General features: G+C 41.5%; 1 long non-coding RNA gene across 1 annotated transcript; it reads left to right on the top strand.

The window, feature by feature from the left end:
• Nucleotides 1-9,179: 9,179 nt before the first annotated feature.
• Nucleotides 9,180-12,866, top strand: LOC121850703. Its single transcript, XR_006085714.1, has 2 exons — nucleotides 9,180-10,210; nucleotides 11,877-12,866. It is a non-coding gene; the product is annotated as an uncharacterized LOC121850703 (long non-coding RNA).
• The last annotated feature ends 1,534 nt before the right edge of the window (nucleotides 12,867-14,400 follow it).

Here is a 14,400-nt window from a genome sequence, read left to right as displayed (position 1 = left end):
ATACTTATTTTAGTTGCTAACTCAATGTCAGAATAATTTCAATATGTTTAGAATGGGTACTCAACCCACTAGACACACTCCGTCCATCACTCCCTCCCTCCCATTTCCTTCTGGACTTAGGTCTATTCAGTGTCTTAAAACTACTTCTACTATTCATGAAGTAGAAATAATTGATCCACTAGGTGCCAGTGACCATATTAGTAAAATTCAATTGGACTTGAAAACAGCACAAGCACACAAACAAACTCCAGTATAAAATTTTACTTGGGCTAACTTCCGAAATATGGGTGCTGAGCTAAGTTACAGATTGGGGGGTGCAAGAGAACTGGGAGGGAGGTACTGCAAACAGTGCTGGCCACAGCGACACAAGAAGATTACCCAGGCCTCAGAGACAAAAGAGAACAACACAGATGATCTCCAGTGTTCGGGCAATGAGCTACAAGCAATGATTAGACAAGCTTCCCCCACCCTTTGGAACTCCATTCCACATTCCCTTTGATCCCTTGCCTCCTTCAAAATGAACCTCAAAACCCTGCTCTTTGACCACGCCTTCGGACACCCTCCCTGCCCTCCACCCTCCCCGATCCCGACTCTCCAGCTCGGGTCCAAATCCCTGACTGTCCAGCACCTTGGGACGTCCTTCCGACGTGAAAGCACTATACAAATGTAATTTTGTATTGTATTGTAAGCCAGGACTCTTCATTCTTGAAAGGAAACGTATAGAGGCATTTCAAGTTTTGAATGGGATTGAAAAAGTGAACTGAGAAGAACTTTCAGATGGGAGATTATAAAAGACCGGGATGCTAGACTCATTTTAAAAGGACAGCTACTTTTTCCTTCAAAGTAGCTGTCCTTCAAAGTCCCACTATAATGGGAGGCCAGTCGGGTGAGTATTCTGGAAAGATGAGATCAAATGGACTGAAGGGCCTTCTTCTCCTGAACTGATCTTGTAATCTTTTGCTGTCAACAACAGCAACAACCACTCACCCTTTTATAACGTCTTATGATAAAAAGAAATATCGTCCACAAAATACATAGTCATTCCATTTTAGAGTATATTTTGTTAAGCGGTTTGTGGCTTCTTGAAGATGTGAAAAGGCTATATCAAATGCAAAGATTATTAACAATATTATATAGACACCGCAAGAACCAATCTCTGCCAAAAACATACTGTTAACAGGAGCAGCCAATCTATTTGAATTTGCGATCACAGGATCAGTCTCCATATAAGGGAAGATCATCACACAAATGCAGGATTACAACATGACACCATATTCACATTTACAACAGTGCTTAATTTGTTTTGTTACACAGGTGTACTGTGCTTGGAGGATTTTTTTGCATGAATAAACGGCAGAAAGGAAAATTGTGTCAAGATTATAAAATACGATTTAAATGCCCTCAAGACTTTTGTAAAGCTGGTGAGTACATTATTTAAATACCATTTAGTTTGCAGATGATGCTGTTTCCTTTCTTGAATGTTGAAGTCTCTTCCCTTAATATATTTTTCTAGATTCAGAACCTTGTTATACACAATGGTTTAACCGTGATATTCCTTCCGGAGATGGAGACTATGAGACTGTGCCAGAGATCAAACATGAATACCCTAACCAGCTGTGTGACAAACCTATTGCCTGTGAAGTTCAGACAGTCCATGGAACTCCAGCGGAACTCACAAGTGATAATATTAAACTGTAAATATTCATCTTGGTCACTATATCTTGTTAAAAGTTACTTTTTCTGATTTAACAACAATTTCATTATTGGACTAAAACGTGGGGATTTCTAATGGGATTCCTTACTAGTGACTGAGTGTAAAGTGGTGACTCCCTCCATCGGAATTACATCATACTGGTTCATAGCAACTCCAATCGAGAAGAAGTTCCTGTGGGTTAGCATGGCGTATTTCTGGTGTTCGGCTGAGACATTAGGTGTGAATGGGAGTAACATTTTTTTTGAGAAAGGAAGTTGTTAATGAATTTAAAATGATTAAATTGCAAGCATTTCCTCTGCAGCTCATATTTATCCGCTGCATAGGAATGCTTCATTTCCACCATGTTGATTCCACTATTTCAAGTACAGCTGAAATGTGCCCTCTGAAAGGACCTGACCAAATAATGCATGAGTAAAGAAATATACTGTATGTATGAACATTTTGTTTGGTCAGCCAGGTGTCAGACACCTGCGGAAACCCATCACCATGCCTAAGAGTATCCAAACCAAGCTGAGATTTCTATGCATCCCACCTACACATGGAAATCCCCGAGATAGATACTTGGAATGGAATGCGCACTCTCTCCCTGGAGGGACACATCCTGCTTACCTAATTCTGGAAAGTATTAGGCACAGGTTGACAAGTGCCAAGGCTTGGCATACTGTGCATTGGGATACTGCTGGAGTCTAACCAGCTAAAACCATACAGCTTGCCATTGATATTGCTGTCTGACCAGCTTTCCCACTATTTGTCCAGCCAGGACTATCCTACCCTTTGGGAATTTGGCTTGCAGGGTTAAAAGAGGCCGAGTGGGATGACTCCCTGCCTCAGTTACTGTTCTGCCCTTCTAGGTCCTGCCAATGAGACAGGCTTGCTCTGCTCTCATCAGGAGTGCCCTGGAATACTGTGGACTCGCCTGGCTCAGGAACCGAACTAACGAGACTGCCATTGAGGGCTGGCTTGATATCAACATTTCGTTGCCAAGCATGTCACCTTGGAGCCAGTTCATCTCCAATTCTTCACTTGATGCAAATGGATCCTTTCTGTGATTGTCAGACTTGTATCACTGGTCTTAGTGGACAAGTGCAATGGGAAACGTTGATTTAGGCAGAGGGCTATCACATAGCAGTTTTGATTAACATGAATACTTTTGCGTTATCTCTGGACTTTTTTTTCCAATCGGTTTGAATCCTTATAAAATAGGCTATGGTTGCTATGGTTGCAATAATTTATGTTTTTGTCCAACTTTTCTTGAGTGCCTAAGCAATAGAGGATGAAATTTGAAAACTCAAGGTGTGTCCTTCACCACAATTATATAGAATCATAATATTCAGAATTATAGTAACATTTTATTTGGTTCTCCCACAGATGTACTGTCCTCAAAGGATTTATTTGTGAAAATAAACACCAGAAAGGAAAAGAGTGTAAAGATTACAAAATACGTTTTAAATGTCCTGAAGATTTCTGTAATGTTGGTGAGTAATGTGGATTTATTAAATACCATTTAGTATCCAGATTATAGTGTTTCCTTTGTTGTCAGTTGAAGCCTCTTCCTTTACTATTGCAAACCTAGATTCAAATGTTTGTTATACACAATGGTTTGAACATGATGACACTTCCAAAAATGGACAATATGAGACTATAACAGACCTCAGAAAGGAATTCCCTGATCAGCTGTGTGAAGAACCTATTTCTTGCGAAGTTCAGACAATCGAAGGAACTCCAGTGGAAATCGCGGGTGATACCATTAAACTGTAAATTCATCTTGGTTGTTTTCTCATACAAAGTATTTTTCCTGATTTTATTATTTAGAACAAGGTCATTGGTGGTCTAAACTCCATGAATTTATTTGTTTTTCACACAGCTGTACTATCCTAAGAGGATTTTCTTGTCCAAGTGGACACCACAACAAAAAACAATGTCAGAATTATAAAATACGATTTAAATGTCCGCAAGACTTTTGTAATGATGGTGAGTATTTTTGATATATATTTTAAGTATGGTAGAAAGCCCATTGTCCACATTGATTGGTCTGCTGTTTAGAGATATAGAAACCGGTAATGGGTTGTACAAAAGACTACTTGACCAATGTTGCAAATCTGAAACTTCTTCCAACATAGTATTAAACAGTACCAGCTTTTTTTCCCCACTCACTCTCTCTATTTCTGCCTTTGTCACTCACATTCTTTCTTTCACTCTCTCTCCCTCTCTAACACTACATTAGACTTATCACAAATAACTGAATCAGCACACTTTGGCTGTCAGTTTACAGTTGCGTGAGTGAATTATGTTCCGAGCAACCTTGCAAAACAACTATATGGTTTTGTTTTCCGCGATGCATCTTCATTTCACTTCTGCATTGGATAGTCGGTGTACTGACTAATACAAAATATATTCTTAGGAAAACTAACTTTCATCTGTTAATTTTTTTTAAAGTATTTTGTGAGCTTTTATTTCTTGTTAAATCTATGGTTCGTAACTAAAATCAAAGGGTTAAACTGTGTAATTTATTGAGGTGATCAAGCCTCCACTTGCGCCCAATTGACTTAAAGATCCTCATTCAATCTTTCAAATTCTGCCACACCCATGCCGCATCTTACCTCTTGTGGCCTATTTTGCTGCCCACTTCCTCTGCTCTGCTAATTTAGAACTACTTCCTCCATTTCTGTCACTTTGCTTCTGTTTTTTGGAACTCTCTGGATCCCTCTACCTCACATTCTGGTTCCCTCTCTACTTACCCATTTCACTGTATCTTCAGTTGGCTCCCTTCTGCCCTTCCGCCATTGCTCACACTGATGGGGCTCCTACTCCATTTCTATAAAAAAGCATTGAGACGTTTTCCTATGTGAAAGACACCAAATAAATACAGGAAATCATTCCAATTGATTCAATTCGGGGTCTTAATGAAAAAAATATTTGAACCCGAGTTGCAACATGTTTACTTACTCCCATACCTAACATTAATCATACATTTTCTTTTCACCTTTTCATTGATCTGTCATAAATATTCAATGTTATGCTATATCAAATAGGATTGGATAGTTTAATAAACACAGTTCATTTTGATTTTTCCTTAGTTGCTTATACCTTTTCTTGCTAAGAAATGTTCTGTTTCCAAGCTACAAAAATGGACAAAAAAGAAAGGCAACAAATCAAAAACGGAATTCTTCTCTTTTCTAGATTAAATTACGAAGAGGAAAACAAAATAACCCAGGCCTGGATATGGAACATCACATCTCCTTTCAGAGAAATAATGCTTAATTGATAAATAGATAGAAACATATAAAATTTCTGGACAGAAAAGGAAGCCATTTGCCTTTATGTCTGAGCCACTGCTACCTATTTTTCAAAATCTTTTTAATTCATTAATCCTACTTTCCAGATTTCTTCCCACATGTTTTTACTGCTCAGTACTCATCCAGTTCCCTTTTTAATTAGTCAAGTGATCCAGCCTCAATAGCTACTTGTTGCAAATAATTTTGAACCCTGAGTGAAAAAATTCCTTCTAACTACTCTCCTAACTTTCTGCTAACAATCCTGAGAAAATTCTACTCACAATTTGTCATTATATACAAATTTTTCATCAGTAAACATTGACACCTTAGGTCTACATCAAACTGATGTACATTGTAACAAGCAAAGTTTCTAGTACAGTCCCTTGGGGTATACCGTTAGTTACATCCAATCAGTCTGCGAAACACCCATTGATTTCCACATTCTGCACTTTGTGCTCAGCCACTCTTGTCACTACTACTTTACGTTTATGGCAGGACTCTTCCATTTTGATATTAATCCATTACTCGGAACTTTATCAAAGACCTTTTCAAATTCAAAATCTTCAAATTCAATTAGATTAGTTAAATATGATCTGCCCTTCATGAATCAGCTGACTGATCAATTTATTCTTCACCAGATTCTTAGTAATTCTTTCTCTTATAATCAATTCCTAACATTTTTCCCATTATCAATGTGAAACTAACTGGCCTGTATTTCAACAACGTGCATTCGTCTAGCATCCTTTACATAGGATAACATAGGATTTCCTCATTTTATCTCATTCCCCTTTTCAAACAATTCTAAACAGATCATTGCTGTTACTTAATTTTGTGGGTAATTCTTTCTGCTGTTCTCATAATCATAATCACTCTTACAAGGAACATCTATCTAAGGGTTTCTAAGGCAAGCTAATGCTACAGAATATTGTACAAATTTTAACTGCTTCCAAATAATTATTGCATTGTAGTAAAATAATCAATAAACATTAATCAAGTGCCATTGAAAGCTTTGTAAGAAATTCAGATGGAAACGACCAATACGGTGGTGTAATAATCCAAGATTTATTAAGCGATACAAATAGCTTAACTTATTCTTAAAACTGAAGCCATAGATACAGTAGAATCGATATTGATTCCACTAGGAAGTTCACTGACCCTCTACACAACTTCAACTATTCCAAAGTTACATCTTTTATGTGTTTCTAACTCCGCCTGCCATGTCATAGAGATAGCCCCCACCCTCCGCAGGCTGCTAGCGACCTTTGAGCAGGCTCTTTTTGCATGACTGATACGGAAAAAGAGATATGGACAACTATTTTGGAGGCTTCCTGTTTCTTAGTCATGAGCTAATCAGATTTCCATGAGTGTGCTTCTCTCTCTGAGCCCCTTGTTTTCACATCTGTGTTCAAGGACATGACTCCCTCTCTCTCACAATTCTTAGATGGGAGGATGACACAGGATCCAGACATCGAGCTAGGGAAAGTTATCAGAACCTGACCTCAACCGGGGTCAAGCCAATATAATATTGTGGAGTCCTGTAGCTCAGTGGGTAGGGCACCCGCTTTGTAAGTCAGAGACCTGAGTTCAATTTCAGGCAGAGGGCGAAACCTTGGGCAAGTTTCCTTACTCCACACAGAGCCTAATAATAATCCCTCCAAAACCAAAAACAATAATAAATTGGTCATTTTCAATCTACGAATGTTTGTGGGACATTGCTGTGCGCAATTGGCTGCTGCGTTCGCCCACAAATATAGTCAATTCACTTTACAGTGTGTTCTGTGAAGCGCTTTGGGACGTCCTCCCAACGTGAAAAGCGCTGTATCAAATGCAAGGATTATTATTATTATTATAATAACTTTACCTTTGCTAACGCCAATTGGCACATGTACCCCCTCGGGCCATTACAAACACACCGCCTTGTCCATGCCCTAGTAATTAACAACAACAACAACAAGATTCCATTTATAAAGCGCCTTTCACGTCAGGAGGACGTCCCAAGGCGCTGCACAGTTGGGTCATGACCCGAGCAGGGGGGAAATGGTCAGGGTGAGGGGAGGGAAGGGAGGGAGCGAGGAGGGGGAAATGGTCAGGGTGAGGGGAGGGAAGGGAGGGAGCGAGGAGGGGGAAGAGAGTCGAGAGGGGAGCTGAAGGCTCGGTCAAAGAGAAAGGTTTTGAGACCGGCCTTGAAGGAGGAAAGGGAGGAAGCGGCGAAGGCACTGGGGGATGGAGTTCCAGAGCCTCGGGGCTGAGAGGCTGAAGGCCCGACCACCGATGGTAGGGCGATTGGGGCGGGGGACGTGAAGCAGACCGGAGCCGGAGGAACGGAGGATACGGGCAGGTAGGTAGGGGGTTAGTAGGTTGGAGAGGTAGGAGGGAGCAAGGCCGTGAATGGCCTTGTAGGTGAGAATGAGGATCTTGAAATCAATCCTCTGGGGGATGGGGAGCCAGTGGAGGCGAGCGAGGGTGGGAGTGATGTGGTCCCGAAGCCTGGTGCGGGATAGTACACGAGCTGCAGAGTTCTGAATGACCTGCAGTGTGGAGGGAGGGCCGGGAAGGCCGGCGAGGAGAGAGTTCCCATAGTCCAGCCTTGAGGTGACAAAGGCGTGAACCAGGGTTTCAGCCGCGTGAGGAGTGAGGTAATGCCGTAGTCTGGCGATGTTCCGGAGGTGATGGAAGGCGGTGCCAGTTGTGGTGCGGATGTGAGGGAGAAAGGACAGCTCAGGGTCGAACAAAACGCCGAGGTTCCTGACCGGCTTTGAGAGGTGGAGAGTGCAGCCTTGGATGCTGATGGTGTCAGCGCCTGAGGTGCGGAGGCGCTGACGTGAGCCAATCAGGAGGGCCTCGGTTTTTCACACGTTGAGCTGAAGAAAGTTGTCTCTCGTCCAGGAACTCTATACTATAATCTATAATTAAGGAACTCTATACTAAACAGATTATAAGTGTTTGGTTATTCTTTAAAAATATACCAATTAAAAAAACCTTAAAACAGTAAGCAGCACAAATATAATCTTACAGCTTTGACATCTTTCATTCACATTTATGGAATTATTTGTATTGGGTTACCATTTGTCATTAAAACAAAAAGGGTCCAGAATCTGCAAAAAGTGGTATTCCAACAAGCAGTAGATGCTGAGAGAGATCACTGGGAGGAATTTGTCCGATTTCGATATTCTGTGATTGGAGCAGCGGTGGTGCTAGTCTAGTTGGGGTGGGGTCTCTATTTGAGATTATTTGGTGTTAGGTTAGCTCACTGGACACTCTGCGTTAGAGGGATCAAGACCCATGGCAGGACTTGAGCTAATAATCTAGTCTGACGTGACAGCTCAGTACTGAGAGATAAGAGAGACCCTGCAATGTTGAAGATGCTGTCTGTTTGATTAGACATACAACCGACAGTGAGTGAGGAGGAACAGGGAAGAGACAGGGAGTCAGGAGGGACAGGGAGGGGCAGGCAGTGAGGGACAGGGTGTGAGGAGGGACAGGGAGTGAGGAGGGACAGTGAGGGACAGGGAGTGAGGGGGGATAGGGAGTGAGGATGGATAGGAAGTTAGGGAAAGGGAGTGAGGAGGGAGTGTAGGACAGGAAGTGAGGAGGGACAGTGAGTGAGGAGGGACAGGGAGTGAGGAGGGATAGGGAGTGAGGGAGTGGGGGAAGTGAGGGGCAGGGAGGGGAGTGAGGGTCAGGAAGTGAGAGGAGTGAGGGGCAGGGAGTGAGGGATAGGGAGTGAGGGACAGGGAGTGAGGGACAGGGAGTGAGGGGAGTGAGGGGTGGGGAGTGAGGGGCAGGGAGTGAGGGACAGGGAGTGAGGGACAGGGAGTGAGAGGAGTGAGGGTCAGGAAGTGAGAGGAGTGAGGGATAGGGAGTGAGGGGCAGGGAGTGAGGGATAGGGAGTGAGGGGCAGGGCGTCAGAGGAGTGAGGGTCAGGAAGTGAGTCTAGGAGGACAAGGAGGCAGAGGGAGCCCTAGTCACAGATAGAGAGGATGTCATTTGTGAATTTCACAAGTGCAGTTCCTGTACTGTGGGCAGGGCAGAAACCGGACTAGAGAGGTTCGAAGAGGGAGTGGGAGGAGAGGTATGCACGTAGTTGATGTGCAACAACGCGTTCTAAGACTTTTGCGAGGAAGGACAAGTTTGAAATAGGGCGGTAGTGGCTGGGGTTTGACGGATCTAGGGAAGGTTTTTTGAGGAGGGGGTGATGACAGTAGTTTTGAGGGGGGCAGGGACTGATCCAGAGGAGATCAGTGAGATTCTGAGTTATCACTGGAAACTAACTTTCAACATGCTTTCAAGAATGAAATTCAAAATGGAACAAACTAAAAAGGTACTAAATAAAAATAAGAGGACCTTGTATTCCATGAGCAGGTTAGAACATGTAACGGTAAAGTTGAACAGGATCTCTGAGTGAACTACAGTGTTTTCTACTCAAGGGTAGTCTGGAGTCTTGACACACTTGATTCTGCACGATGACTTGATGTTCCAGATATTGCAGGTCACTTTCTTTACCTTTACGGGCATGCCCTACCATTGTCCTCGGAAGACTGTCTCCAAGGGAGAAAGGGTGGATATGCCTAAGCACCTCTGCACATTGCAGCAAATGTCAACAAATCTGTAGCAGCCTTGTAGTATACTTCTGGTAGATTCTGTGAGATTTTGCGACAGACATGATGGGATGAATGGTTCTCTTCCGTGCAGAAAATATTTTCAAGTATTGTACTATTATGGAAGATCCATGGTATGAAACTGTTTTTCAATTGTATCCAAGACATTTTAACACAATGCTCCATTGAAATGCAAATTGCCTGCCATTATGTACTCTATGGCCTCTACTTATCAGAGCTACTTATCAAAACACATTCAACTAGTCTCTCTTGGCTCATTTACGGAGCAATCTTTATGCCTGACTGAAGACATTGGAGACTATTTCACTCCCATCAGCAGTAGGTCGTGGTTGTGAAATGTAGGAGTACGGTTGAGAGTCCACGAGATAATAATTCATCACCAAGATAGGCTGCTACTCTCCATTTTCCATCAGGAACCGCTTCTTGAAATCATGATGTCTTGTTTACAAGTCACAGAGCAAGGATATCAGCAGTATCTCATCACAGGTTCAGAGACATCTATCTATACCATGGGTTGATTGGAAAATGGCCAGAATCAAATCTGCAAGGGTCTGGTCGAAGACACCACAACTGTCCCATTGACTCGTTTGTCTTCAGCAGAAGTGAGTATACATCAATCAGTGTTTGGTAGATGAGATGAGAGCCTTCTGTCAAAATGATATTCAGACATCAGGCCCTCCTATAAAATGATATTCAATCAGTCCAGACCCTCCAATAGCTTCATTTCATCCTGTGCAAACTTCATTGCAGCCAAAGCAACACCTGCTTGAATGGATAGGAGCTTTTCTCTTAGAGTTGAGATGATTGAGTGATGATCTGATAGAGATATTTTAAATTCTGAAAGGATTCAATAAGGCTGTTTCCACTTGTTGGTGAGTCCAAAACAAGAGGAGATAAATATAAGATGGCTAGCAGTGGATCTAATGGGGAGATTAGCAGGAACTTCTTCACATAGAGGGTGGCGAGAATGTGGAACTCACTGCTGTAATGTCTTTAAATATCCGTGCATGAGGGTGAAGAGAATAGAGGGCTATAGGTGTGGTAGAGGCTCATGTTAAGTATAAACACTGGAATGGATTAGTTGGATTAAATGGCCTGTTTCCATGCCATATCATTCTATGTAAATCTGACATTTTTACATTCCCTACTTTGACTCTTGAGAAGTTATTCCTAGCTCTGAGCTAATATTGCCCCTCTGCTTAGTCCTTGTTCTGAAGGTAGCACCATTCTCTTTAGAGCTTAAAGAAAAAGCTAAGTATAAGGTCACTAAATTAATCTTCTTGGTCAGTGAGTTTATGCTCATCATAGTTATGAGGCTAGATTGGTATCCACCTGAAATAGTAATCACTGGACAGCAACATGCTCATGTGAGTTCTCCTCTGTCCTCCATCTCTTCATGACGCTCATCACGGATGCTTCTTTGTTGGACTGGGAGCCATCTTCACAAAATATATGTACTGGAGCAGGAGAATTGTGTTGGTAGTATACCTGATAGTGTGATATGACTCAGGATATATTTAAAGGAACTTGAGCGAGCTAGAATCTCAAATTCTATTGAGGATGTTATTTAAAGATCCAACAAAGTCGCTCATTTCTATCGCCATGTTCTTCAGTGGATTCAACATATATATCACTAACTTAGTTTTTGGCAGCAAGATTCACTTGAATGTGATGAAACATATGATGTCAACATGCTCAAGTATATATCATTACACGATGTGTAAGTGCAGCTTGAACTGCCACCTTTGGAAGCCGGAATAGCATTGCAAAAGTGGAATTGTTAAAAATGGAGAGTGGCCCTTCCAGCTGCCTCTAAATTTATTTTGTACTGTGCAGGTTCCAGGCCAGAAAGCCTGTGGTCATGTAATGATATTGTTGCTCAGCATATGCAATGCCATCACAATTATGATAACAATCGCATATGATGCGTTATGACATCCTGCTGTTACATGAGCACTTCATTGCTGAAACTCATGCATGTGCACACTGAGATCCCAACATGGAACTGACATATGTCCATTTGTCGGTTCCTGTACTTTTGTTATACTCTTCCTGCATCCCGAGGCACAAGCTAAATGCAACAATAAAGAGAAGCACAAAGGTAGTATGAATATTACTTTGTGCAATACTTTGTATTGGCACCAAGAAATACTAGCAAAGTTTTACAAATGACATTAAGCATGCCGTTAAGGCGGAAAATGTACTGTAGAAACAAAAATTCCATAGGACAAGTTGTTGCCTCAAACCACCCTGCTCTTATGTTTAAAGGCAAAATTGTCAAATAGGAGGACACAGCATGGAACAGGTGGATCCAAGACATGAAGGTGTTTAGCTCTGTATGAGAACAGTATAGTCGATTTTTTCAGCAGGAACAGTCTGGAAGGAACTTGGTCTGGAGATTGTAACGCCACAAAGAACCCGTGGCAAGTACCATATTAATCACACTTTCTATGATTTGTACAATGTTTTGTGGCTGTTCTTGTATGCTATTGATAAGTGCCTAATGTATTGACCATATAGTATCTGAATTATTATTTGCCAATGTACTAATAATGTACAATCTGGTCTTCTGACAGGTGAAGGAGAGTCAGCAGCAATCTGAAAAAGGCCATGTGTCTAAATCCCAACAATCACCCACTCATACTTGGAAGAAGAAATCAACAAAGATACCAGTGCTGTGGGAAATGTTAATATTGATGAGGAAGGAGTCGCAGTGGTGGTTGTTAAGAGGCCAGCTGGTACAGGTTGGATGTTCAGTATGCTGCATGCCGTTACTGAATTGTATGGACCAGATACCTCAAGTCAGCTGCTTTCAACTGAAGGCTGTTGCAGCATAGCAATGTTGAATAATGATTTGCTCACTTGCACACATTAGGAAGTGTGGAGGAGTCAAAACACCTAGACATCCATGTCAGGCTTAATTCTATGCCATCAGGTATCCCTGGACAAATTACAATCAGTGCTGCAACTTAGCTCTGAGTCCACAGCAACGAAAGCAACCAATATCCCTGGCACTGCTATAGGTGCTTCACGGTTAATTGCGGATACAGTTAGTGGCTCTTCTGTAACCCTCCACTTATGCAGTTAGCTATTTAACATCCACCAGTGCTACTCCTTCTACTGAGGGAGCACAAGGAGGGCTCATCTATAAGCAGGATGAAGAAGGGCATGACACGAGGAAATGCAGCCGTATAACATTAAAACATGTACATCGCCAATACTGCACAACTTAATTAAAAGAATTCAGTTTTGCTATAACCTGTCTGTAATTCTTGCATTGTGCAGAAAATGATCTCGGGTTTGTTTTACTCATGGATAACCAAGATATGCAAAAAACAAACTTGAGGGGTTGATAAATAGAAATTCAGTGAATTGAAATGTGTCTGAAAGAAAATACAGTGTATTCAATATTACTGGTATATATCTGTTCCCTGCCCGTAGGGCTTCGCTGCTGCTTGTTGGAAGTGTTTGTAAGAGAAAGTTCATGGTGATACAGCAATCATTTTCAGAAGCGGATTGGCATATGGCACAGAGGCTATCTGCTAAGATGCCTCTCTTGGGTGTCTTGCACGTTTCTTTAGCATAAACATTAATTATGCTCTTCGCTGATACTAGTATGACATTGCAGATGTTTGATTGTGTGTACATTGTTTCATGAATCAGGTGATCATCTCAGTCACAGTCTCCCCGGTGAATCTTGGGTCTAAGATTATTTGCCGTGTCACAATAACTAGCTCTACTGAAGTAGAGATGCTGCTTTTCAAAATTAGTGCAACGTGTGAGCGTTATCCACAGGAACAGTTACTACAACTTGACAGCAATTGTGAAGTACTTTAACTTTAACAATTGTGAGACTTTAACGTGATATACTACTCAAGCACATTTTACAAATGTAAATTCTTTTCTCTGGTTTCTCAGTTTTTTTTCTCGCTTCATCTCTTTCCAATGTCGTGGTCTAGTACGGCAGATGGAAACTCCCAATAAAGTGCTTGGGGGAACGCTGCATTATTGGAGTTCCCAGTTTCCTGATGAGATTTTAAACCAAAGTCCCATCTGCCTGTTCAGGTAGATGTTAAAGGTCATGGTGCTATTTGAAAAGAGAAGAAGCTTCTTGGCCAACTATTCCTCCAGATAAAATTGGCCATTCACTTCATGCCTGTTTGTGGGACTTTGCCTTCTGCAAATTTACTCACTCGTGCACTACAAAATATGCAGTCACTATTAGATTTTAAAGTAAATCCTGTTAAATGCTTTGAGATGTCCTGGTGTGAAAGGTATCAAATGCAAGTATTATTAGATACTGTACCATACAATATTACCTGTATAACATTCACTTCTAATCAATTATGTATTGTAGAGAGTTTTGGAACATTTGCATGAATTATACATAAAATATGCTATATTGAAAGGAGGTTATCATTATCTGACTTCAATGGATGAAATCTCTACCTGCTCTGATGTGTGAAATTCATTTATCCTATGGCGTCCGGGCCAAAATGATGTTGATTCTTTTCAGTATATTAGATTCAAGAGGTTTTGAAAAGGTTTATATAGGATGTGTCTCATGGTCTGATTTTGACATCAATTAGTCTAAATTGTGAGATTCATAAAAGGATGAGTAAAGAGCAAATTGCAGACATTTTACAGCTAACACTAGAAATTTCCTCTTAAGTGACTTCAAAGAAGACGGAATTGAAATGGGTGTCAAAGCGAGTTCCAATGGGTTGGCTCCAACACATCCGGGGATTGCTATCCACTAAGCTTTTTGCAAATCTATTTTCAGACCCCCATT

Source organism: Callorhinchus milii, unplaced genomic scaffold, assembly GCF_018977255.1.
Source record: "Callorhinchus milii isolate IMCB2004 unplaced genomic scaffold, IMCB_Cmil_1.0 Scaffold24, whole genome shotgun sequence".
Taxonomy (NCBI): Eukaryota; Metazoa; Chordata; class Chondrichthyes; order Chimaeriformes; family Callorhinchidae; genus Callorhinchus; species Callorhinchus milii.
Note: the sequence above shows the minus strand (reverse complement) of the source record. Positions and strands in the feature narration are given on the sequence as shown.